Genomic DNA, 27,902 nt, shown 5'->3' with positions numbered 1-27,902 from the left:
AAGATTAAAAAAGATAAAATAAAAAGTAATTCTGAGCTTGTAATCTTGCTGCCAGAGAGAATGTTTACAAGGAAGCATCCTGATAAACAAGAAAGTTTGGTGAGTTGCAAAGAGGTGAAATTCTACAGTGTGGCAACAATTCCCAGCTTGTCAGAGCCTTGCAGTGGTCCCAGCCACCTCAGGCTGACTAAAAAGTCTTTATTTTTTCAGGCAGCCTCAGTAAGCTAGGTTGGACTGAAAAAGTAACAGAACTGTGTGAAGCTTGCCTGCGTTACTGACCCTGCATCTCTACCAGTTCTTTCAGGACACTGCTCTTGGAGGAGGACAGAAGCAGCTGAGAGAGGAGGTCTGCCCTTTCTGGTCACCACGAATTTCAGATCTCCTCCCCTTAGCCTCTCCTAGTTTTTTGTACTTTCTGTGCTAATCCATCTAGTGCAGTGTAAACTGACAGAGGCAAGAGCAAGGAAACCTACTCAGAGAGCTGCTGTGACTGCCTGGGGACCAGCAGCAGCCACATACATGAAAACTGTTCTCATCCTCCTCATTTTGGTTTTCACCATGATATTCGCTTTGGTCTGTCTGTTGCTGACCAGGGGAAGGGCCCCCAGCTCTTGCCAGCAGCAGCCCCTGGTGCGGGCAAGTGCTGAGGAGAGATGGAGCCCAGTCTTTGCTGATCTGACACCCAAGGAGATGGCGCAAGTGGTACAGTACCTGCAGGGGCACCTTGGGGTGCTGCTGGCCAATGCCTCCCATGCAAAACCCTCCAGCAACTGTATTGCCTCCCTTGACATGCAGCTGCCTGCCAAGGCCAAGGTTCTGCGCTTCCTGGATGAGGGGTGGGCTCACTCCCTGTGGGAGGCACTGGCCGTGCTGTACTTTGGCAACCAGACAGAGCCCAATGTCACTGAGTATGTGGTGGGGTTGCTGCTGATGCTGGCATATCACTGGGATGCCACAGCATGCAAGTATGGGGGTGGAAGGTGCCGTACCACTGCAGACCAGTTACTGGTAAGGAGTACAGGGATATCAACACCTTTATCCAGAAGGAGCTGGGGAAGGCTCCACATTTCCTCACTGCCTGCTGTGAGTCTGACAGGACTGACCCAGCCATCGTCACAATGGCCCCACAAGGCTTCAGGTCTGGCAACCTCATGACCTGGTTTGTTCTCTTCCACAACACGCTTAGCACTGACTGCTACCTCTCACTGATGGGGCTGGAAGTGCTGATGGACCATGAGGACCTCCATGTCTCCTGCTGGCAGCTGTGCCAAGTCTTCTACAACAGCTGGTAATTTGCCAGCATGAGGCATCTGGAGAATGTGTTTGTGGCCAACTTGCTAGAGGTGGTCAGGACTCAGAAGCCCCAGGCTGAAATGGTGCTGGGCTCGATGAGACCCAGGAGCCCACCTAGCTCCCTGGGTCCTCACTACAGCATCAGGGACAATCACATCACCTTCCAGGGCTGGAGCATCACTTTCAGCATGAACCTCAACTCTGGCCCGTGCCCCTTTGACATCAGGTACCACGGGGAGAGGATTATCTATGAGCTGAGTCTTCAAGAAGCTTTAGCCCTGTATAGCTCCAACTGCCCTGGAGGCATGTCCACTCATTATCTCGATGGGAGCTTTGGTATTGGCAGGTTTGCCTATGAGCTTGTCTGGGGCATTGACTGCCCCTACACGGCAACCTACGTGGACCAGCACTACCTGGCAGAGTAAGAGACTCCCAAAACCAACCAAAATTCACTCTGCATTTTTGAGCATTGAGTGGTCCCTTTGTGGCACCACTTCTCTGACTTGCAGTTTCTGTACTACGGTGGGCTGTGGAAAAACATGCTAATCATCCAGACCATTTCCACTCTCATCAACTACGACTACATCTGGGACTTCATATTCCATGGCAGCGGGGCCATGGAGGTTCAGGTGCATGTCATGGGCTACATCAGCTCCTCCTTCCTCCATGACCAAGGCACTAATGACGGTCCCATACACTGAGAACGATGCACCTCCATCACATCCACTACAAGGTGGATCTGGATGTTGATGGTAGGTCTGATTGCCTTTGCATGTGGCTGTAGTTCACAGTGGGCTGTGGCCCTACCTAAGGTGAGGAGCTTGAGAGTATATTTTCTTCTGTTTCATGGGGCAACTCAACTCCCTGGAGACACGGGACATGGGATATGAGCTCGCGAAAGATCCTTGGAGCGTGCAGAACACCATGGAATGGCTGTATCTCCACAGGGAAAGTCTGGAGAGGGAGGACGAGGCAGGGTTCCCACTTAACGCCCTCATGCCCCACTACCTCTCCTTTACCAGTCCCAGGCCCAATGAGTAGGGGAATCTGCACAGCTATTGCATCCATATCTCTGGCTTTGTTGGTGAGCACCTGCCTGCCAGCAGCCTCATGAAGAGGTCCATCAACTGGGACAGGTGGGTGCCAGGGCTGGGGGTGGGCTTCTGTCACTGTGTCCCTGGCTGCTCCTGCCTCTTGGCAAAGCAGGGAGCTGCTGCCTCCCAAGCAAATCCTTGCCAGATTCCAGGGAAGGGTTAAACAGCAAACATGCATAATTTTTGGCTCTGAAAATCCCTTTAATAGTTGCTCAGTGACATCTGTTTATAATAATTCACGGGCAGGAATCCGACACCAAATAAGGTTAATTTTAGAGCAATCACGTGGTTTTCCCTGCGAGGGCAACCAAGCTGTAGGATGAACTCCTGAGGGAAGCGCTGGTATCCAGGGGTCTTGACATCTTCATGTGAGGACAGAATGTCTTTTGGAAAATGTTTGGGATAAAAGCAGAGCTGGCTCACTGCCACAGTGAAATTTAATGGTTTCTGTTCTAGGGGAGGTTGTAGGAGTTAAAAGTAGATGTAGCTGAGGTGAGTGTGTTGGGCAGCAGCGTCTGCACTTAGATATGTTCATGTTTCCTAGCTGCGCCAGAGTAGCCCTGGGTAATGAGTGGTTCATGAGCCTGAAGGTGCCAGTCTCTGCCATGCTGGTCCCTGCCAGCCCTCTGCCCCCCCAACCCAGGACAGAGCAGGTCACCTGGCATGTGCCTGGGATGCATCCAGCCCCGATTTGCCAGTGTCTCCCCAGACTGGGAGATACTATGGCTGCCATGCCCTGTACCAGCAGGGATGAGCCCCTCTGCTCTCTGTGCTGGCAGGTACCAATTGGCTGTCACTTGACAGAAGGAGGAGGAGCCCACCAGCACCAGCATCTACAATCAGAATGACCCCTGGACGCCCACCATTGCCTTTGCTGACTTTATCAACGAGACCATCACCAACAAGGTGAGATGGGGTCCCGTGGGTGGAGGGGAGCAGAGCCCACAGGCTCCTGCCCCAGGCAGAGGCTTCACCCATCCCATGGCCAAACTGTGTGACTGTGTGGCTGCTGGGCTGGAAGGGTCCTGCTCAGCCTGATGAGGCTCCTGGCTCCCCTCCTGCCCAGGACCTGATTGCCTGGATCTCCATGGGCTTCCTGCATGTCCCCCATGCTGAAGATGTCCACAACACAGCGACCATGGGCAATGGTGTTGGCTTTTTCCTGAGGCCCTACAACTACTTCAACACGGATCCTTCGGTGGACTCCCCCAAGGGCATCTACTTCAGCAGTGAGCAGGAAGCTGGGATGTGTGAGGCCAACTCCCTTGCCTGCCTGCCCCACACTGCCTCCTGCACTCCCTGCCTGCCCTGCTAGAGGGGCTTCCTCAACCTCAACTTGGCTCCACAGCCTGGCCAGCTCTGAGGGGGATGGGGCCACCACTGTCCCTGTCCCCAGAGCTGTGGGTGACCCATGTCCAGAGGCTGATGTGTCTGTGGAGGGGCTGTGCCGCATGCCAGGACCTGCTCTCCCCACACCTGGAATGATTTTTGGAGGGGCTCAGTAGTAGTTTCAGCACTGCCAAAGGCTGACTCAAAGCCTCTGGAAAACAGCCCTGAAGAGTGATTTTTGGAGACTCCATCCAGGATGCCACCCAAAGTTCTGTGGGGTGCCCATGGCTGCTCTCCTTCTCTGGGACTGGAGCTCCTGCCACCTCCCTAAGGTAGGTTGGTGCACACAGGGCTAGGACTGGGCCCTGCACAAAGCTACAGCTCCCCTTACAGCCATGGTCCACACTGAGGTTTTGCCCAGGATGATGGGAGTGGGTAGTGTAACGGACACTGTAGCCCAGCCACAACCCAGAGACCAGCAGCTCTATGATGCCCAAAATGTCCACCCTGGCCCTGTGGCCACTGCAATTCCAGAGTTTCCAGCACCAGGAGTCACTGAGCTCTGGCTGCTGTGGCAATGCCAAGCTCTGGGGACAGGGACAGTGCCTGGGGCTGCACTGGGACCCAACAAGAGGGTCACAGTGCCAGACCATGGGACGGGCACTGCCTGGGCTGAGCTGCCCTGTGTTCACCCCTCAATAAACAGGCACTTGGATGCTTTTTCTGACAAAACTGCTGTGTAGTTCCCAGCTGCTCTATGGCTCCTGGAGCTGAGGGCCACAGCCCCAGCATTGTTGATGCTGCGGGTGCTGATGCCCTGTAACAGACAGTCCTGGCCCAGCTCTGCAGTGCTCACAAGGGTCCAAGGGCCATGGCACTGGTATGGTGCCCAGCACAGCTGCACAAACATGCACTGACCATGATTTTGGACCCTGGGTACTGGCAGGAGGCTCCTGCCGGGGAATATGGGACAAATGAGGGAGTTAATGTGTAATAGCTGTACTGAACCTTGTTAATTGGTTCTGGTCTTGGCTGCTGCCTGGTGTGCACAGCCCTGGGCTGTGGGATCCAGCCCAGTCGGGTTGGGGGCACTGGGGGGCTTGGGGAAGGTAGTTCAACTCCAACTGGCCAATGTGTCCCTGGGGATATGGTGGATGTCCATCCCCTCTGACCCCTCAACATGGGAGATGGATCTGCCCAGAGCCACACTCTGATGGGCTTGAGAAGCCTGAACAGCAGCAGTGTATCCCCCGGGAGACAGCTGTGATGTTGGGCAGAGTGAGCAGCTCAGGGGCGTGGCTCAGTGTGAGGCTGCAGCAGTCCCTGGGTGCCCTGGGATGACAGCAGGGTCCATGCTAGTGTGAAGGTGGCAACTGGCCAGCTCTCTGCCTTCCTCTGTGTGCCTACATAGGTGCAAGTGCTGCCTGGACTTTGCCCATGTGCTGACAGAGGTGAGCCCAGATGCTCCTGTGCTGGCAATGCCCCAGCTTGCTGCCCACTGCTCAGTCCTAGCCTTTGCAGCAGGCTGGGAAATTTCTGGATGGAAGGTCGGCAGTACGTGTGGCATGTTACATTCCAGCATCTGCATGTGCTGCAGCTGCATCCCATGCCTCGGGAGTTGCAGGAATACCATGTCTCAGAGACAGCCCTGACACTGCAGGCACACAGCTCCTGGGCTGCCAGCTCGTTGCACACAGATCCCAGGGTAGAAATAAAACATCCTCAGCCTGGCTTAGTGCCTCCCCTGGGAAAGTTTGCAATGTTTCTCCCCTAGCCCGTTTGCAATGCATGTCCATAGATGCCTTGTGCAGGGGACAAGCTGGAGCCTGGCATAGTGCTCCCAGAGTCAATGGCCAAACCAGGATGACCTCCCCACTGAGGTCAGGAGCCCTGGCCTGCCCTGCCTCTGTGGGGCTGGGGATGTACCCAAAGCACAGAGCAGGTGCTGGTGTGTGGCCCAGTTCCCGCAGCCTTTCCTCGTATGAAAGATGTTCCAGTCCCCTGATCATCTTGGTGGCCCTGCCCTGGACTCTCTCCAGCAGTTCTTTGTCCCTCTTGAGCTGGGGAGCCCAGAACTAGACACAGTACTCCAGATGAGGCCTCACCAGGGCAGAGTAGAGAGGGAGAACCTCCCTCAACCTGCTGCCCACACTCTTATTATTCAACTTTCATCTCCTTCACGTGAATTTCCAGTTCACTGATGACATCTAGGAAGTTGCCCCTTAGTGCTGCCCTGGCAGCCTCAGACTCACAAGGCAGATGAAGGATGATTTCTCACCATCCAGCTGCCTTCAGAGCACATGTTTGCACATCCAAGCCGTCTTCCTCAGCCTGGCAGCTCCATGCCCATATCCCAGGGAGGAAGGTTTGCTGTGGTTTCGCTATTAGGGCCCCATGGATCCTTGAGCTACGTGCAGATGAGAGGGCAGGATACTGCCCACAGAGTCGCAGTCACTGGGGAGCCCATTACAGCGAGGATTCAGGGAACTTGTCCCGGAAGTTGGGGGACCCTACACCATGCATCCACTCGTAGGTGAGGTCTCCAAAGTTGCTCTAAGAGGGTCCAGCCTTTTATACTGTTGAATAATCCCACATAACTTTACCGGCAGAACATCTGGTTTTATTCTCCGTTGAGATGCCACCTGAAGCTTGGCCAGGGCCCCAGGAGGAACCAAGGGAGTTTCCTTATCTATTTGGTTCTTTTTCATGTACTACCGACCAAGGCTAAACATCTGATTTCTCTGCCTCAAACACCAACCCCTGTACATACAGAAATAGACACTTCAAACAATACATTCTTATAAACATTTTAGCTTCATCCTTCACTAATAATTGGAAACTTTATCCTCATCAGTAACTCATATTTCACTTATGATGAGCTACCTATATAACGTTTGATTGGGAGGTTCATCTATAGGTAAACTTTGGTTCAGGGCCTATTCCTCAGGCCTCATCACTTCTGTCTGTGATGGTAATCTGAGAATGACCAACACTATTGCTTAATGGTGCCTGAGTTCTAGCCAACAAAATGTAAGGATGAGTTGCACAGATGGTGACCTTGTGATCGATGGCGCTACCATTGCAAAGGCAATGGTGTGGTTCCACATACAATGTTATGTTACAATATGACTGATTCTCTGCATCCCGAGGAGGAAGCCAAGCTCCTCCAGTCTACTGTGTGTTATTAATGGCTACTGTTATCTTGGGATCCCACCAACTTACCAAGGCAAAACTGGTGGGTCGATGACGTGTGCCCAATATATATGACCGGTTGCTTCCAGCCAAAATAAGAATAGCAAACTTATACTTACTGCTGAGTTGGTTGAAATAAGGGCCAGATAGGTTAAAAAAAGGGTATTTTCTGGTATTGGCATTACTCCTACATCATATTCTCTGCTTTCTGTTGTAGTTGTTTCAGACTTCCCCATACGACAGCTGCAATTGCCGAGTTCCTAGGAATCTGTTGCCTGCGTGTCGATTTCTGCATTGTCAGTGGGGGGGTCTGGGGTTGACTCTTCCAGCTCATTATATGGCTTAATTTTTTTTGCTGGTATCCACCGAGGACCTGCGGGCGATAAAACACAAGCATACCCTTCCCCCACACTAACAGATCTACTGTCCTTTTCCAGGCTGAATCTCCTTCAGGATCCTTGTACAGAACCCATGGTTTAGCTGTAAGGTGTGTTGTGCTGAAATGATCTTCCACAGCTGTCAGGGCAAAACAATTTCTGTTTAAAAAATTAAGAATATATAAAGCCATTGCTAGCTGATTCTGTGGTGTGTCTGGAGAATTCCCCCTTCTTTGTTTTAAAATTAGGGCTTTCAATGTAGCATATGCATGTTCAATTATTGCTTGTCCTGCAGGGTTATACGGAAATACCCATCTTATGTCAAATCCTCCATTGCTGTAAAAACAGTTGTATATTTTGAGCTGTGTAGCCAGGGCCATTATCAGTTTTAATTTCTTTCAGCACCCCCAAGTTTGTAAAACAGCTCAACCAGTGACTTGGTATACACACAACCTTTTCCCCAGAGGCTGCAGTGGCATGTATCATCCCAGAAAATGAATCAACGTAAACGGCAGATGAATTAGTTACAGTGGAGGCTGAGTTAAATATTGCCATATTGATCTTACAGAAATATGTACAGCGTATATGTTTGTAGCACAGACTGCAAAGCACAACAAGCCAGGCTGTGATAAAAGAGGAAAACAGGAGTATCATCTTTCAGTAATACATACACTGTTGCTTCAGCTCCTTCAGCTAATATTAGTCTGGGTTTGGTAACCTGATGTGGGGTAATTGTCCACACATTGGAGAGCTGTGGCTACACTTTTTCAGATTGGACTTCAATTTGATGTTGGGTTCACGATATCAGCAATACTCTTCCAATACTGTTTTTTCTAGATCAGACACAGGTGTTTGTCAAAGATATCTGAAATACAAGAACTCGAGAATCTGATATCAGCAAAGGATGTAAAATATGAGAAGTTGAAGTACAGAACCATATTGCATTCTCAGGGCTTACTATATGAATCTTCACATACAGACTAATAGGTCTCAGTCCCACCATGCAACCTGCAGGTGTAAATGATTCTATTTCCCCTGTAGTTTCTGTGTATGCTGTGCTTTCCTCAGTAAACCAGGCATCTTCTTTGTGCTCTTCTGTTAACTTGTCATAAGGGAATGCCTCTTCCACAGGAGATACAGGGATATCTCCAAGGGGATGTTTCCCTTAGTATAGGCATAAAAGTTTTACAATACCCTAAACATCCCCAAAAAGATCTGTAACTGTTTCACTGCAGTTTGTACAGGAAATCTCTAGACTGTTTGCTGTTTGGCATTTCTCTGATCTGTCCATGCCAAAATAATTCCCCAAATTGTACAGCAGTATTAGAGCTCTGCATTTTCTTTGGATTAATTGTATTTTCTTTGGATTAATTGTCCAGCCTTGGTCTTGTAAACAGGCTGTCACTGATTCAGCAGCTGTTTCAATTTCTGATATCAAATCTGACATAATCAATAGATCATCAATATAATGGTAAACAGTGACAGTACCAGACCATAGTGTTACATCAGCTGCTATCATTTGGTGGCAAATGGAGGGACTGTGTTTGTAGCCCTGAGGCAATATCTGGAATGTATATTGCTTTTGTTGTCAGGTAAAGACAAACTGGTCTTGGCTTTCTGAAGCAATTATAGAAAAGACAAGATTAGCAACATCTATCACCACGTTCCAAGACTGTAAAGTTTTGCTGATTATTTTTCTTTTCTCTTTGGTACCATGTCCAGTACCAAAACTGCAAAGGGGAGGGGGAGGTAACTTTATTCACTTTTGTATAAACTACAGTAATTCTCCAAGTGCCATCTGGTTTTTGCACAGGCCAAATGGGGTGGTTAAAAGCAGTCACAGTTTCCTCAACAATTCCTGATTCTTGAGGTAACTGAATGTTTTGGGAAATTTCCTCCTCTGCCCCTGGAATATTATATTGATTTACAGTTACCACCTTGGTAGGCATGGGCAGCACAACCAGATCCCACTTTGGGAATCCACGCAGGACAGTTAGAGATCAAATGGCAAGTGCTGCCAGGGAAGTCCCAAAGAAAAAAAAGTGACCATTTAAAGTTTCAACCATGTGTCCTGCCAACACATCAGTACTCCAAACACACTCCTTAATTGGAGCAATTAACACCATAGTGGTAAATGGCATAGTATTTCCTATTGTTAAGACAACCTAGTCCCTACAATATACTTGCCCCTTCTCATTGATGCTTTTCCACAGCTATTTAAAAACCTCATACAATGGGGAATCACATTGCGGCTGTTGGTGGGATCTTAAAATCACTGAAAATGCCACAGGGTCCCCATTATTTAATGCTTCCCTAAAACATGTCTCTAAAACATACCCTTTTCCCTGGACTTCTACCAGGGATGCGTCAAGATGGGGGGTTTCAGGGTTTGGGGGAAGGGGCACACAAGGCGAGTCAAGCTGCATCCGCTCAGCTTCACTGTGCGTATGCAAGGAGGAGGAAGGTGAATAATCCGGAGGCTTGGATTCTAATTCATCATCTTTACCTTTTGCGCCCCAGCTTGTTTCTCTCAGGGGGGCACTGGGTGTTACTTCTTTCTTATCTCAAAGGATTCTGTTACCTCTCCCGCCAGAGGTTGTAAAGCAATATAAATCAATCGCCATGTAAACACGACAGAAGTAGGAACTGCAAGCCCCAGCTCCTTTTTAGTTTTAAACTCGTGCCCCACCTTGTACCATAATGCTAAATGTACGCTCCCTTGTACAATATCTCTGAATCTCAGCGCAACAACTCACACAATTCATCATCTGTTATCTAACAGCAAGCAACCTGCAGTAGCTGCTTTAAAGCTTGCATATACAACTTTTGTTCCTTAGAAAGGCCGGATCCCGTGCTGCATGCAAGTGGATCGCAGCTCTTTTATGAGACCCCAGTGAAACAGCTCCCACTATCATATTCCATCCAGATTAGTTATTACTGGATAAGTTCAGGCTTCCCCTGGCCTGATTGTATCAGCTAAATCTAATTCTCCTTCTTTAAGAGCTTGTTGGCACAATCTTTTCCAAAATTTTGCAGGATCAGGGGTTCCTATGATGTGGAGCTTTATACTAACATGTGCTAGTAAACTTTATACTAACTTATTGCAGTAGTATAGGTTTAACTGTTAAAGCTTCTGTCGGTGTCACTCCAATCTTAAAAAAAGGCAGGAAGGACAACCCAGGAAACTACAGGCTGGTCAGCCTCACCTACATCCCTGGAAAAGTGATGGAACAACTCATCCTGAATGTCATCACTAAACATATGAAGAAAAAGTCTTCGGGGAAGACGTTGGAAGACATATCTTGTATAAGGAACAGGGACAAGAAAAAGATGATACGATATTGTTGTTTCATCTGGACCAAGGGAAGACCTGTCAGGCACTGGATTTCAGACTATGCTTCACATTGGGTAGACATGGTGGGAGACTAAAGAAACACCCCGGCAGCTATGGGGAAAGATAACAAATTTTTTCAATATATGAGGAAATAATTTTTAAAATTTTAATGATTGGCAGCAAATTTGTTTGTGGACCTTAGATTTTGTTGGCTCCAAGCATCCAATTATTGGCATTGAGTGAACTCACCTGAAAACTTGCATAATATGTAAATGATTATGTGTGTAATTTTGTTTATTTTTCGTTCTTGCCCAGAGTGTAGTGGGCTTTATGTGGTGGCTGAATGCATTGTCTTGATTTCTGTGACATTTTGACGTAGAGAGTAAAGTGGAACTGATCTTTTTGTTGATATCTGCATCTTTCTCATCATTTCTGTCATTTGACAAAATAAATGTAGTGTCACAGAGAGGATTGTATTATAAACTAAATGTATCAGTTCAACTTAACATTCCTGAATGAAAAAAAAAAATTAAAATTGTCTATTGAAAAAGAAAAAGAATTTGTGGGCTCGGGAATACGGGAATTGATTTTGTTAACAGCATAGTGAAACCAGCTCCAACAAAAGGAGAAGGTGTTGTTAAAACACTCATATAGAATGACAACTATGTGATTTTTAAAATCAAATTGTAATATTGCAATATCAAAACAAATTGTTTGCTGATAAGTTAAACACTTATCAGACTGTAGCCAAAAAGGCTGCAGTTTAGGTTAGGTTGTATAATATAAACATAAGAGGAAAAAGGAAAAAATTAAGCTGCAGCAATTGTGTGTGCTCTTAACTAAAGGCTTCTGCAGAGCCAGTCTCTGCACACACACCCCCCCATTTTCACTGTGTGTACAACCAGTGTGTGTGAAATGTTATGTAACCAGTGAGTGAGTTTTTGTCGAAGGTTTTAACCCCTTGATGTGCTATATATGTGTGAGGAAGTCAGTGTGTGTTATTTTTTTTTTCTCAGGATATAATCTAAACTTGACGTTAAAATGTATGTGAAACTTAATTTGTCTGAAGAGAAAGAAAAGATAATTGACAGGAATGTGGGATGAAATTTTAATTTAACCTCAGAATGACTTTAGACTGGAATTATGATAGTCAAGCGAATGGATGCAGTTTATCGGATAATGGTTTGAAATTTGATATGTGGGATTGGAATCTGAAGGGAGACAGGAGTATAGTGAATGGAACCAAGGAAGAGGCACAAAAGGAGACAGGGGAGGAAGTGTTGGGGGAGGTAAAGGACAACCTAGACAGGCAATGTAGATAGTTTCCTCCCCAGTGCGATATTTGAAGTGTGGGGAAGCAGGGCACTTTGAAAGAGCATGGCCCGAGTTGAAGAAAGAAGAAAATGTGGTGTCATTACTGGCTTTTGAAGATATTGAATAGGGAGGTCAGGAGTTTCTTAATTTAAAGTCCCACTGGGAGCCCTTGATAAATCTAAAGGTGGGATCCCAGAAAGAAGAGGTCATCCTCTTTGTTGGCACGGGAGCTGCCAGAATCTCATTAAACTTTATATCCTGAGTGTTGTAGGCGCCGGGAAGATCTTGGGCTGTGACGCGAGAGGCGGAGAGTACAGAAGAGGTGGGCATGGGGCGGAGTGAAAGGAGGTGCTTGTGTTAGCAGATAAAAGCACATGGTGCAAGCAATAAAGCTGGAATAAAGCATCATCCATACTGAGTATTCTGTGATCTTGTCCCCTCAGCGGTCGGTAAGCTGAGTGATCCATGCAGCGGCCTGGTGATGTTGCCGGTAATGGCAACACTGAGGAGCAAAGTTATCAAATCAACACTCTAAGGAGTTAAAGGAGAGAGATTTTCTTTCCTTATGTTTAAACTGATGTTATTAAGATTAGGAAAGAATATAAGAACGAGTATTATATATTTCCAAAGTTAAAAATAATCTATTGGGAAGGGATTTAATTATATAATTGAGGTTGAAGACTGGGATCTATGATGAACAGATTGTAATCTCCATGAATTTACTAACATTAAAGGGAAGAAGAACAAATAAATCTGATAGTCCTTCTCCGGTTGTTATTTTACTTCAGTATATTAATTACTTTTTAATTTTGGGCAAAAAAAATAATGTGGTAAAAGAAGCCACAGATTTTTTTGTTTTTATTAAACTTTTTAGGAGAGCAAGAAGTATCAAAATCCAAACTGCAATCTGTCAAAAAGGAAGTTAGATATTTTAGACATTTTATTTGTGACAGGAAACACAGAATGAATCCAGAGAGGATAAAGGGAGTTGTGGAATTGCCCCTCTTGCAAACAAACAAACAAAAAGGAATTAAGAAAATGTTTTCGATTAACTATGGCCCTCTGTGGGTAAACTTTTATGCACAGAAAACAAAGGGGTTAGATTCAAAAATGCTAAATGAAGAGCCAAATGTTTTAACTTGTACAGAAGGAGAAGAAAGGCTAATTCAGGAATAAAAACAAAGTGTAATCACCAATCCTGTGTTATCACTGCCATCCTTAGATAAAGCGCTTGTTTTGTTTGTCATGGTAGATAAGGGAGTGTTAACTCAAGAATGGGGGGGAGAGAATGCCAACCAATAGCATATATATATCCAAACTTCTGGACTCCGTATCGTGGGGATGGCCAGAATGTGTACAGGCAAAAGCTGCCACTGCCCTCTTAGTAGAGGAAAGCAGAAAACTAACGTTCAGAGGGGTATTAGTAATAAATACCTCCCAATAAGTGAAAACTGTTTTAACCCAGAAGACTGAAAGGCTAATCCATTCTAGGATACTGACATATGAGGCAATGTTAAAAGAAAAAAAAAATTAGAAAAATCTCAACTTTAATCTTGACTACTAGCCCATGCTTTAATCCAGCCACCTCCCTGTGGAAGGGAGACATGGAATGTGAGGGCCTTGAACACAATTGTTAAGATATAACTGGATATCAGTGTGACCTGAATTGAAAGAAATACCTTTACATACAGACCTTGAGAGTAATTCAAGGCAAAAAGCATAATGGCTATGCAATGATTGGAGAAATGAGTCAAGAGACAAAGGAAACAGGTCGATTATCAAATACTTGATCAGCCCAGACTTGTGAATTATATGCTTTAAACAGAAGCTTACAACTGTTAGAAGGAAAAGAAGGAACATTTTATGCTGATTCAAGGTATGCCTCTGAGGTGGTATAAATTTTTGGAAAAGCATGGGAAGAGGTTTACTCAATAGCAAGGGAAAAGTCTTAGTACATGGAGAACTAATTAAACAGGTATTAAGGAATTTATCACTTCCAAATGAGATTGCGGTGATCCATGTGAATGGGCATCAAAAAGGGAATTCTTTTAGGGCCAGGGGAAACAGATTGGCCGATGAAGCAGCCAAAGAGGCAACATTAAGCCATGAGATTGTGAGTATGTATAATCTCACCCCCCAGGTACCTGCACCAAAAGCAACTCTTGTATTTACAGGAAAAAAAGAAAGAAACATTAAGGGAGTTGGGAGTTGTTGAGACAGAGGGGAGGTGGATTCTCCCAGATGGAAAAGAAATGTTAAATGAACAAGCTATGAGGGAAATAATGGTTATTTTAGATCAAGGAAGTCACTGGGGAATGCAAGCAATGTGTGATTTAGTTTTAAGAAATATGGATGTATAGGAATGTATACAGTGGCCAAACAGATTTCCTCAGGAAAAAGGACTTTTGATCCAAACACCACCTCTTGAGTTTGCAGTCCACACTATCCAGCCTGGAGGGCGGATCCTGATCAAGTCCTGAAAAGAAACTGAACTGCAACCCAAATGGGAAGGCCTGTTCCAGGTGTTACTGACCACTGAGACAGCAGTAAGAAAGGCTAAAAAAGACTGGACTCATTACATGTCTTGGTTTGGGGCTAGGATAGGATTAACTTTGATGAGGAAGTAAGAAGGGGTACAGCATGGGCAGCTGACCCAGGCTGGCCAACAGGTATTCAATACCATACTGACGTCATGCCCAGTACATATAGGCAGGGAACTAGTCGGGGGCAGCGCTGTGGAACCACGAGCTCGGCTGCTGGTCGGGAGCAGTCGTGTCGGGTCCCGGGTGGTGAGCAACTGTGACACGCACCATTCCCCCATTTACTGTTATAACTGTTTTGCCTGAACTTGTTTCTTCATTTGTTGTTCTATTAAACTATTAAACTGTTCTTATTTCAACCTACGTGGGTTTTCTTTTTTTCTCTGGTTCCCCCCCCCCCCCCCCCCCCGTTCCTCTGGGAGGGGGAGGAGTGAGTGAGCACCCTCGTGGCTCTTTGTCTCCGGCAGGACAAAACCACGACATTATTTGGTGCCCAACATGGGGCCCAGAGGGTTGAAATAAGACAGAGTGCACTGAAACAATTTTCTTGTGTGCATTTCTGATATTAGTTAAAAAGTTGCTGGTCACAATGTTGATTTATATGCTTAAATGGTGTTGGCCAATAATTTCTCATATGCACTATATATTCTGTGTGATAGTGTTTATTGCCTTTGGAAAAGGGACGAAAGCACTCATACTGGTTGTTATTGGCTTATGGTATGGTTGTATCACTGGGTATGGAGCTAGGCCAGTACTTGTACATGACTTGGTTGTCATTTCTGCAACTTGGACATTTCCTCTCAGAATTTAGTCACAATAATGACACTCAATTCATGGGAAAAATGGAGGGACATATTTTTTCCATTTTTTCCAACCTCCTTACTCATTCAGGTTAACTGCAATAGTTGTTGACAATTCGGAATACACTTAGGATGTTCCAGCCATCATGGTTTTATTGTTCTGTCCTCGAGGTAGGGTGGTTTTCTTGGGTAGAGTTGCAAAATTTGTTTTACAGATTGTTATTGTTATAGATTGCTGTGATAAAGTTCACTAGCCAATTTAAGTGACTTGTAGATCAAATTTATTAAGCAAGAGGCAAATAAGCAAAACAGCGCTGGGCGGCTGGGAGACTCTGCTCCACCAACGGCGCGTGACACCCCCCCCCCAGTATCACAGTCCTTTTATACAGTCCTTATCGGTTGGGTCATCGCTCCCTGGTGTACTCTGCGCATGTGCCCGTCTTGTTACTAGGGGGTCTTCTTCCGCCTCCTGGTGGTCGTAGGGTGGTCGCTGGGATGAAGTCAGTAGTCTTCCTCTAGTGGCCGGTTCATTAACTCTTCTCTTGGCTCTTATCAGCTCATGTGCAACCTATTGTACCTCCTATAAGCATCTTAGCCAACTGCACCTGTTCACATTGTAGAACCTTTACGGTTAGTCTTACAAGACTTTTACAATGACTTTAAATGGTTCCTTGCACAACTATTCTTTCATGATTTAACAAACATGACCTTTCCATTACATTATGAGGTTGGGTAGCTATGGAGGGATTGACATATAGAAGAATATGAACAGGTATTGGAAGAGTTTTTTACTTGTACAGATTAGAAATGTCACCCTAGCAACAACTGTGGCTATTCAAACCAAGGCAACTGACACTGTTGCTACCCTAACTCCAACAGCAGACACTGATTCTGAATCAGAGGATCAACCTGTGCCAGTGTCAGTTGCTCCTGTCCAGAAAAAGAAATACATAAAAAAAATCAGTTCGCCTTGTGAAGGATGAAGATGAACCAGTGTCATCACAGGAGCGGGAGGAAGAGTCAGAGCCAGAGATAATCACCCGGTCCTTGTCCCTGAGTGAACTGTGAGAAGTGTGAAAGGATTACAGCCGCCACCCAAGTGAGCACATTGCCACCTGGCTGCTCCGATGCTGGGAGAATGGGGCCCACAGCTTGGACTTGGAGGGCAGGGAAGCCAGGCAGCTGGGCTCCCTGTCCCAGGATGGTGGCATTGACAAGGCAATTGGAAGAAAGACAGAAGTCCTCAGCCTCTGGAGAAGACTTTTATCAGGTGTGAAGGAAAGATACCCCTTCAAAGAAAATATCATATGCCACCCAGGCAAGTGGACCACCATGGACAAAGGTGTTGTAGTGGTGCAAGCAATATTCATTCAAAGATGTAGAGAAGCTAGGTAATGTACATGCAGAGATGTACACAGGCAAAGTAGTACAACCAACAGAGTTAACTCCAAGCCACCCTTCCTTTGCTAGCTACTTCCTTATATGCTGCTTCTGCCCATGTGATTACCCAGGGCCTAATTGATTAACTTGCAGCACCTGTTTCTGATAATTGGAAGTAGCTTGCCAGATGCATTAACTTGTCCCTACCATCTTTATTCAAGCTGGGTGGTCCAAGCCACATTTGTGCCTACAATTTCCCCCCTTTTTCTTTATAGACCAGCCAGCCTTTAGCAACACATTTCAAAATTAAAGGTACATGAAGAAAACAAATATTTTTACCCATGGACACGAGTTTACAACAAAAGGTCGATAACAGCTACATCACTAAACAATATAATACAAAAATCCATAAACTCAAAATAAACATAATCTGATACATGTTGCTAGAAGAGACGCACACTGGCGAGAAGGGATGAGTTCTCTGTAACTCCACTGATATTTCTGTTTCCTGAATGTAGTTTCGAATTTTCTTCAACTTCTTTAGCATGTTTGTCTGTGAGCATTATCTGTAAGTTGGAAATATCTCTTCATCCATAGAAAACACACCATTTTTGCTTTCAAGTTTCCAGTGGCTGTCTTGTTTAGTTCTTCAATTATTTTAATGTGATACAGATTGCTAGAGGAATTTACAGCAGCATATGTGGTGCCACAGTTGACAGGGTTTATCTTTTAATAGGGTTTTCACTCGTTAAGGCTGTGGCCCAAACCATGGCCGAATAAGTATCAATAGTAACATGTATTCATTTAAATCATCCAAAGGGAGCATAGACAGTGATATCCAATTGCCATATTCCTAATGGTGCCAGACCCTTGGGATTGACTCCTACTCCTAGGCTGATTTGATTCTGGCATGCAGGGCATGTGGAAACAATACCCTGAGCATCCGATATGGTCAGGTCAAACTGCTTTGCCAGCATTTTCACACTTTGGTAAAAAAAAAAATCATGTGACTTTCGGGCTTGAGAAAATTTGTCAATTATTGGCCCCATAGGTACCAATAAAGGAGCTGCTACTATCTTGTCAACAATTTCATTGCCAACTGATAGGCCATCTTTTAAGCCCAAATGTCTTCAAATATGTCCAATTCAATAGGCAGTTTGACGTTCATTTATCTGATGCCAGAGCCACGGAAATAAATTATACAGATTCTAATTAGAGATTTCTTTCAACAATGCTCTCTCTAATCGAGTGACAGCACTGACCACATAGAGGGAATCAGAGATGATGTTTAATGGGACGTCTGGCCATTTCTCGAAAGTTTTAACTACAGCCATCAGCTCCAGCAGTTGAACTGAGCTGCCTGGGGAGTGAACAGTTTGGAAAATGGCAAAACCTTTCTCCCACCAAACCACTCCTGCTTTGGCTTGGATCTTACTTGTGTCAGTAAAAACAGTTAGGTCTTTAACAGGTACTGCTGATCTCAACAGCCGGTCTTCCATTTGAAATTTAACAGAAAACAATTGATGGGCCAGATAATGATTATTTATAGTCCCTGAGTATGACAATAAGGACCATTGTAATTCATCAGATTGTTGCAGTGCCCAGTTCAAGAATTCATCTGCAAGAGGAACGAAAATGACGCCTACCTCAATCCCTGCTATTTCCAGCAGACGTTTTCTGGCCTCAACTATTATTTTTGCAATTGCTTCTAGTCTCGTACTAATTGTTTTTTGCAAATTATATGGCAAAAATATCCACTCCAAGATCCTCAATGGGTCTTTTGCTACTGAATTCCATTGCATCAAGACTGCCATTACATGCTGGTTTTGACTTATCACAGCAATGTTTATGATCCTGACTTGTCAATTTCGATGACCGTGGTTATTGACTACCTTGTTTCCTATCTTTTCTATTGCTTGTATTTGCTGCTGGGACAGATTTCGCGCACTGTCAGCCTCTACTGAGCATCTTAACAAAGGCATTAGTGGCACAAGATCCTCATTTGGGATACCACATATGGTTCATACCCATTGGATATCACCTATTAGCTTTTGAACATCTGTTAAATTAGCAATTTCTGTTTTAATTGCCACCTTCTGAGGATAAATGCGCACACTGGTGATAATATTACCTGAATATTTCCAAGAGGTGTGCATTTGTACCTTCTCTGGTGCGATCACCAACCCGAAGATGCTCAACTGTCTCTTCACTTCTTATAGAATCGGATGCTAGTCCAGGTTTTTTCCTGCAATCAAGATATCATCCATATAATGGTAAAATAAGACATGAGGGTATTTTTTTGCGCAGAGGTGCCAGCGCCCAGGCAACATAAGTTTGACAAATAGTTGGCGAGTTCTTCATTCCCTGAGGTAAAACAGTCCATTGATATCATTTTGCTGGCTCTTGTTTGTTAATAGATGGTACTGTAAAAGCAAACTTCTCACTGTCATCCTCATGTAGGGGAATTGTGAAAAAACAGTCCTTTAGGTCAATCACCAATAGGGGCCATTCTTTTGGAATAATTGCAGGAGAGGGTAATCCTGGCTGTAAAGCACCCATGTCCTGCATCACTACATTAACAGATCTTAGATAATGTAACAGCCTCCATTTACCTGATTTTTTAGGGATAGTAAAAATTGGTGTATTCCGTGGACTAGTGGATGGCTTAATATGACCTTTTTCTAACTGTTCATTTACTAATTCATGAATCTGGGCGAGCTTTTCTTTGCTTAGCGGCCATTGATCAATCCAAACTGGTTTATCTATGAGCCAGGTTAACCTCAGGATTGGTCGTCCCTCAATGGCCGCCATTTGGCTTAAGGCGTCTCTACCTAAAAGCCAAACTGAAGTGTTCATTACATAGGGTTTAATTTGTACACATCTATTTTCTTCGTACTGTATCCATATCGAAATCAGGTCTCTGCTATTTTTTGTCATCTGTGTTCCTCCTACTCCGACAACAGGAGTGTCTAAATTCCCTAAAGGCCAGCTTTTTGGCCAATAGGATAATGGAACAATGGTAACGTCTGCTCCCATATCCAGTAACGTATTGTACCCAACCATGTGTTCACCATTTGGATGTTGGAATACAACCGTCTGAGTAGGCTTTCCCTGCGAAAGTGGCATTGCCAGTCTTACCTCAGGTACTCCAGTGGATCCAAAAGCACCATCTCGATGCTTACGACTACCTGCAAACGGAACTTTAGCCCTGAAAGGAACTAATTGAGCTATTTTAGTTCCTTTAGGTATATAAACTGGTGGCTGCCAAACTTTAACCATTATTCCAATATTTCCTTCATAATCTGCATCAATAACACCGGGGAACACAAAAATACCCTGTCAAGAGTCCGATGACCGTCCTAAAAGCAGAGCACTTAAACCATAGCCAAAGGGTCCAAATAGCATTGGATAACCGTTACATCCGTATTGTGGATGGTTACATCTACTGCTGTTTCCACATCCACTCCTACGCTTCGTGCAGTGGCTGATCCGAGGCCATCCAGGCAGCCATTGGTGTCGAAGGGCATTTTTGTGTCATCACGCTCACCCTTTTTGCGCTCGTTAACCCGTTTCCCTTAGGCGTTACATGTCTGGCCACTCAAGAACGGCACTCAGTGGCTCTGTGTCCAAACTTGCCACATCTGTAACAATTGCCATTAAATCTGCCATTGGACCCTGACGGAGCTGTTTGTCCATACCAATGGTCTAGACCGACATTTTTCACATGTCCCATTTTTCCACAGTTAAAACATTTTGGCCTCCGATTTCCTTTGTGCTGTTGAACTAATGGTTTCAGGGCTGTTGCCATTGCTTCAGCTAAATGTGCTGATGATCCTACCTGGGAGCAGGCTTCTATCACTTAGCATTTACACTTAACAGTTGCCGCCCACGGGAGAGCAGGATCTTTTTGCAATCATGGTTAGCATTAGCAACTGCTAAGTGTAAATAACCCATTCCAACAACTGATTAGCTGTTGCTTTTGGCTTTTCTATCAGTTCCTCCAAATGGGCCAAAGTCTGTTTCATATCTTCTCCATGCCTTATTAATTCTTCCTTTAACAATTGTCTTTGTTGATCTTCCCCTTCACTAGATGTTGGGGGTGATGATGGAAGAGGAATACACTCAGGGGTTGATGAGCTCAGGGGCAATGGCAGATCCATAGTACTGTGGGCAAAGCGTACCTTTCGTTCTCTGCCAGGCACTCCTTCAGGCATAGCAGCAGGATGGGACAGGGTAGGACAGTGATGGGTGGGTGGGAGGGGAGGAGAAACAATGTGTGCATTCAGCTCCTGGAATGGTGCTCTAGGGGGAGGGGCTCACATCCATAATCCCCTCCTCTAGAGGTGGAGCCAAGGGTATTATGACATTATTCCCTTTGAAGAGTCTCTTAGTATTTTCTTCTAGAGGTGGAGCCAATGGCACTATAAAGTCACCACCTCCAAAGAACCTTTTAGCATCTACTGGGAATGCAGATGGTATAGCATTTTCTGCTTTTGTGGCAGCAGCTGTAGCATGCTCAGCTTCTAGCTGTTGTAGAATGGATGATACTAGTTTACACAGGCCAATAGCATTATTCAACATGTCTCCTAGATTTTCCTCAATGTCCCATTTCATATACTTCTTGTGGGGAGAGGAAACCTACTTCCTGTCCCCATCTTACAAGTCTTAACAAATGCTCTCTTCCATAATTGAATCCTTTCTCAGTAAGGATATGCTAGAAGGTGTCAATAGGGTTTTCCTCTTTGTTCATCATCTTTCCCATTATACCGATTTAAGCGGGTTATTTGCCTTTTCAGACAGGAATCCAGACGATCTTCTACCGAGGGTTCTTAATCCAACAAATTCAGCTGATCACGTCGAGGTCACCAAATGTTGTAGTGGTACAAGCAATATTCATTCAAAGATGTAGAGAAGCTAGGTAATGCACATACAGAGACACACACAGGCAATACAGTACAACCAACAGAGTTGACTCCAAGCCATCCTTCCTTTGCTAGCTACTTCCTTATATGCTGCTTCTGACCATGTGATCACCCAGGGCCCAATTGATTAGCTCACAGCAGCTGTTTCTGATAATTGGAAGTAGCTGGTTAGCTGCATTAACTTGTCCCTATCATCTTTATTCAAGCTTGCTGATCCAAGCCACATTTGTGCTTACAGGATAAAGTCTAGTATTAACCTTCTGCATGACACAGGTGTCTAGGCCATGCACTGGCTACAGGAGCACTTCCAGGGCTCCCAGGACTGGTTGCTCTTCATCTTCTTCGCTGCTGGCTTCAGGAATGCTTTCTTTGTCCTCTTCCTTATCTGGTTTCACTTCAGCAAATTGGTAGGCTTCAGGCTCATCTGGGTGGCCGTGATCGGTGACTTGCTCAAACTTGTCTTCAAGTGGTGAGTGGCCCTGAGCCATGTCTGTCTCTGGGTATGTTGGTACAGCTGGACTAATGTGGGCCAGATGTGTGCTGGTGTCGTGGTTTGGCCCAGCTAGCACAGCAGCACCACAACACTCTCTTGCTCACTGTACCCCATTCAACCCCCACCCTTATTAGGATGGCAGAGGCCCCAGTGAGATGGGTGGAAAAAAAATAACCAAGGTTGTTGTGGATTAAGACAAGGGCAGGGAGGGCTCGCTGCCAATTATGGTTCCTGGCAAAACAGACTCCAGTACTTGACTTAGAGAGGAAAGTAGGAAAGTTTATTCTACTGCCTACAAGAAATAAAACAGAACAAAAAGCAAAAAAAAAAAAAAGAGCAGGATGATTGAGAAAAATACAACCAGCATTTTAATATCTCCCTACCCCATCCCTCCTTTCTTCCTGGGACCAGCTCACTGCTCCCGATATCTCTACCTCCTTCCCCCCCCCCAATGGCTCAGGGGGGTGGGGAATGGGGAATGTGGTCAGTCTCTCACAGGTGGGCTCTGCTGCTTCTCTTTTCTCAGATGAGGATGACTCCTCGCATTCTTCCCCTGCTCCGATACAGCGTCCCTCCCCCAGGACACAGTCCTTAATGAATATCTCTGGCATGGGTTCTTCCCCACAGTTGCAGCTTCTGCAGATACAGGGTCCCTCACACAGGATATAGCCTCTTCTGGGCATAAGTTTAATGAGCTTCTTTGGCGTGGATTCTTCCCCACAGTTACAGCCTCTGTGAATATTGGGTCCCTCACATGGGACACAGCCTCCTCTGGCCATAGTCAGTGCCCCTGGCATGGGGTCTTTAATGAAGTGAGTCACTGTCCCTGATGCAGGGTCTTGAGCAAAATGAGTCTCTGCCCCTGGTGCGGGGTCTTTAATGAAATGCAAACAAATCACCGTTTCACCAGTCCTCTCCATAGGATGTAGGGGAGTCTCTGCTCCAGCACACCTCCTCCTCTCTTCCCTCACTGACCTTGGAGTCCGCATGGTTGCTTCTCTCACTCTTACCACTCCTTGCACCACCACCAGCTGGAAGAGAAGGGACAGAAGAAGGAAAAAACAGGAAGAAGCCTTCTGTTCTGGCTTCTTAAAAAAACGATCGTGGAGGCATCTAATTGGCTCAGCCCCAGAAGTGGGTCTGGCTCAGAGCTGGGGAGAGTTTTGAGCAACTTCTTACAGGAGCCATCTTTACAGCCCCTTCCCCATTACCAGAAATGGCTGTCATGTCAAACCATGACATCTGGTGTGACCAAAGTCCAGAGCTCAGCCCCTAGTTTGGTCGTGAGTCTGTCCTGAGCCATGCAATAATGGCTCTCTCCTCCTTCCCAGAAGCCAGGCAGAGATGGAGCCTCCTGCAAACAGAGCCCTTTGCCATCAGCTGGGGCTGCAGCTTTGTATGGGGGCTCTACAGAGCCCCTTGCCATAGTGGGGCTGTGGAGTTGGCCTGACATGGCTCTGATCTCTGGGATCAGAGCTTGGTGCTCCCCTGATCTTTTAAGCAGGTGTTTCCCATGGGTAAGCCACGACACTAGTGTCTCCTTCTCTCCCATGGCTGGTACTGCTGGCATCACTGACACAAAGGGAGTTGTGGTGGGAAGCCCATGAGGGACCTGGACACCACTCCAGGAAGGGGACAACCTCATGGCCACATCAATTGTTCCATGAGGCCATTCCCCTTTGACATCACAGCCTGGCAGGGCTTGGTGTCAGCTGGCCCATGTACTGTGGGCTGTGGTACCGGCAGCCACAACAGTGGTTGACCAGCGCAGTGCTATCCCTGCAACTGAGTTTCAGTGTCCCAGAGTTTTGGGGCTGCAGGCAGGAGTGGGGCTTAGCAGTGTGGTTGGGGGGGGTCTGATGGAAGCCCTGCTGCTGCACCCACCCCACAGTTCAAACTCCCTTAGGATGCCCACGCTGACTGCATGTGTGACAGAGACTCTGCCTCTGATGCCACCACAAGACAGTTGCTCTTGGCCTTGAAAAGAATTAGAAGGAGCAGACATTGTTTCTCTTTGTCTTGCTCCCAGGATGTTCTTGCTGTTCCCCTTTGGGGGCTGGGGATGGGGACACGGACAGACAGTGTTGGCTGTTGGGACCAAGTGACCAACTGGATGCCGAGTGTGTTGGGATATCCTGGATTGCTCATGGATTCTTTGCCTCTTCCAGCTCCCAGACCAGTGCTGAAACTACAGCCATGCCCATCTGCTCTGGTGCCCAGGAGCCCTACAGCCTCCCATTCTCCTTTTCAGGATCCTCTTTGGGGAAAGACCACACTGGTGGGTCCACAAGATGGACTATTGCCGCGAAGTTTTCGGCTCTTGGCCTGAAAAACCCAGGCTCGAAGCCTGAAACCCAGGCCCAAAGCCTGAAATCCAGGCTCAAAGCCTGAAACCAGACTCTAAGTCTGAAAAACCCAGGCTCGAAGCCTGAAACCCAGGCTCAAAGCCTGAAACCCAGGCTCAAAGCCTGAAACCCAGGCTCGAAGCCTGAAACCAGACTCTAAGTCTGAAAAACCCAGGCTCGAAGCCTGAAACCCAGGCTCAAAGCCTGAAACCCAGGCTCGAAGCCTGAAACCAGACTCTAAGTCTGAAAAACCCAGACTCAAAGCCTGAAAAACCCAGGCTCGAAGCCTACTTCATGCGGCGATCAACCCAGGGTCCGATTCTCAGCTGGGTGGGAAGAAATCAGTCCTACTCAATGTGAGTGATAGCAGAAATCTTCGCTTTATTGAGAGCAGGCTCTAACTTATATCCAGCAGCTTCAAAGCTAGCTCAGCAACAGCAGCTAATAGATTACATTCTTATGTTCATCCTACTTGCAGTTTCTGCGATAAGCAAGCTCCCTCACATTTTCCCATCTTGTTTTTCCCCCGTAGTTGTTTTCCACCTTGGGCTGTTAGCTCGTTAGCTGAAAACAGTCCGACCTTGAGGAAACAGAAAGCGGCCTGCTGTTTGTGTGACAGCAACTACTTTAACCATGGCTCTGACTCTGGTCTTGATTGTGCATTAAATTCATATAACTAGAACTCAGATTGCCTTGCCCCATCGGGCCTAACATTATACCCTGGGATCCGTGTCCATTCTCCCTTAACCACTCCTCGACAGACTATTACAGCAACAGCTCTGCCCCAGAGATCCAGCAGTTCCCACTCACCTGTGAGACTGGCCCTGGTAGGGTCTCCCAGCCCTGGGGCAAGCACTTGTCCAGCGGGACCTGCACACGCAGCTTCCCACTCTGGGTCCTGTGCTAGCTCTTGAGAAAGGATTGTTAGCTCTGAGCTGCAGTGTTGGCCCCCAAGAATGGGCTGTTCCTGCGGTGGGGGGGAGGAAGGGCAGCCCCTGTGTGGAGCAAGCCTTGACCCTTGGCGCAGACATGGCGGTTCAGCACAATTCCCTGCCTGTGCTCAGCCTCAGCCCGTGCTGGAGCCGTGCTCTGCTCTCCAGCCTGAGCTCCGTGGGGAAGAGATTTTGCCTGGTTTCTGAGCAGCTCTGTCTGGACTTTGCTCACTGCTTTCCATGGGAGCAGGGGAAGGGCTGCAGGCATCCCTGGCATGGTTAGCAGGAGCTGTCAGGGATAGTCATTGCCCAGTCTTGCCTGCCAGATAGGCTATGGAGCAAGTGCCATGCTCCCACACCACTCCTGCCATGCTGTCTCCCACTCCCACCTTGCTCCCAGAATGGAGCTGGGTCTGAAGGGAGGTCTGACCTGGGGCTCTTTTCTCACCCAGGGAGCCCTTCTGGACATGCCGTGGGTACATCAGGCATGTACTATGTCATGGTGACAGCCTTCCTCTCTGCTGCCATGGGGAAGAAGCAAAGACACTCAAATACTGGTAAGCTGTGTGCCAAAGCCACTGTGCTGGGTAGAGACTGCTCCAGAGCTGGCAGACTGGGGCTGTTCAGCCTAGAAAAAAGACTAAGGGGGGACCTCATTAACACTTCTAAATACCTAAAGGGTGGGTATCAGGAGGATGGGGCAATACTGTTTTCTGTAGTGTCCAGCGACAGGACAAGGGGAAATGGACATAAGCTGGAACACAAAAAGTTCCATTTAAACACTAGGAAAAACTTGTTTGGTGTTGAGGTGAGGGAGCCCTGGCACAGGCTGCCCAGGGAGGATGTGGAGTCTCCTTCTCAGGAGGTTTCCAAACCTACTTGGTCACATCCCTGTGCCCCCTGATTGAGTGGAACCTGCTTTATCAGGGGGTTGGGCTGTTGCCCTTCCAACCCCTACCATTCTGTGATTCTATGCTTGATTCTATGACAGATACACAGCCAAGCCCATGGAGGCACAAGGCTGTGGGCAGAGAGCTGAGCTGTGGCACCCCAGGTGCAGAGTGCTGTGGACAGTGCTTTGGATGGTGTTTTGGGCAGTTCAGGTCTGTGTCTGCCTGTCCTGAGTCTTCATTGCTACTCACTTTCCCCAATCAGGTCATTGCAGGGGTCATCTCAGGTGAGTGCATCTGACTCCTCCATCCCCTTCCCTGCTGTTCTAGACTGCAGTGCCTGCAGCACTGGTCAGAAAGGTGCATGGCCTGACAGAAGCATGCAGGATCATAACACAAAGCTGTGTCTATGGCCCTGCATTTCACCATCATGGGCAGGATGCCATCCAGGACACGCCTTTTTCCCTATCCCATTTGAGGCACGAGTCCCAGTCAGGTGGACTGTGCAATGCTGGCCACTGCTGTCTCTGAGGTACAGTCAAGGGCAGGTTTGGGGTGTAAAAGGGCATCACTGGGTGAAGAAGCAGAATTGGACACCTGTAAGCAATGGGGCACAGTGGTGACTATCAGGGCAGGCTACAGTGCATGGGAGCACCTGAGTAGCCCCTGGGAGTACACAGGGCTGTGGGGGCTTCTTGGTTCCACTGCCCTGAGGAAGACCATCACTCACTGATCAACACCACCTCCTCTTCTGCTTCCTCACTGGCAGGGATGGTCGTGGCCAAGACCTTCCAGTACATCCACTGCATCTACCATGCCAGCCTCCATTGGTACCTGGGAGTCACCTTTTTCCTCTTTAGCTTCACCCTGGGCTTCTACCTGCTGCTGCGAGTGCTTAGTGTGGACTTGCTCTGGACACTGGAGAAAGCACAAAAGTGGTGTGCCCACCCCGAGTGGGTTCACATCGACACCACTCCTTTTGCCAGCCTCCTCTGTAACCTGGGCATCCTCTTTGGGCTGGCCCACAATTCCCACATGTACTTGGAGAGCTGCCAGGGCAAGCAGGGCCAGCAGCTGCCCTTCCGCCTGGACTGCATTGCCACCTCCCTCCTTATCCTCCACCTCTTTGCTTTCAAGCCTCCCTCCCACATGCAGCTGCTCTTCTACATCCTCTCTTTCTTCAAGAGTGCAGCTGTGCCACTGGCCACCGTTGGCCTCATCCCTTACTGTGTCTCCCAGCTCCTGGACACACAGGACAAGAAGGCTACCTAGGAGAGTCCCGACGGGTAATGGTGCGCCCAGGCAAGCAGCAGCCCTGGCTCTGGGCTCAGCAGTAGTCACTGGACCATGGCTGCACCTCAGACACTTGTTTGCTTCCCACTAAATCTGCACAAATGGACTACACACCAGGAGCAGATTGCAGAGGCACTGCCAGGTGGCTCCTGTGGCATAGACTCACAATGCCAGTCATGCCATAGGCTGGGATTTGAAGGTAAAGCACTGGCTTGTGGGAGTCCCTCCAGCCCTGAGATGTTCAGTATTCACTGCTGTGTGAAGCAGCATGGGGCACATGTGCATGTGTATGTGTATACAGATAACGTGGCTCTATATACACATATACATATGGGCATGTCTGTGAACCACATATTTTATTAAAGCTGAAGGTG

At 47.0% G+C, this 27,902-nt stretch overlaps 2 pseudogenes; both read left to right on the top strand.

Annotated features, from left to right (window-relative positions):
• Positions 1-519: 519 nt before the first annotated feature.
• Positions 520-3,750, top strand: LOC133628566 (membrane primary amine oxidase-like; annotated as a pseudogene).
• A 15,911-nt stretch (positions 3,751-19,661) lies between these two features.
• Positions 19,662-27,507, top strand: LOC133628401 (glucose-6-phosphatase catalytic subunit 1-like; annotated as a pseudogene).
• The last annotated feature ends 395 nt before the right edge of the window (positions 27,508-27,902 follow it).

This window comes from Colius striatus, chromosome W (assembly GCF_028858725.1).
Source record: "Colius striatus isolate bColStr4 chromosome W, bColStr4.1.hap1, whole genome shotgun sequence".
NCBI lineage: Eukaryota > Metazoa > Chordata > Aves > Coliiformes > Coliidae > Colius > Colius striatus.
This window is presented reverse-complemented; position numbering and strand designations above follow the sequence as displayed.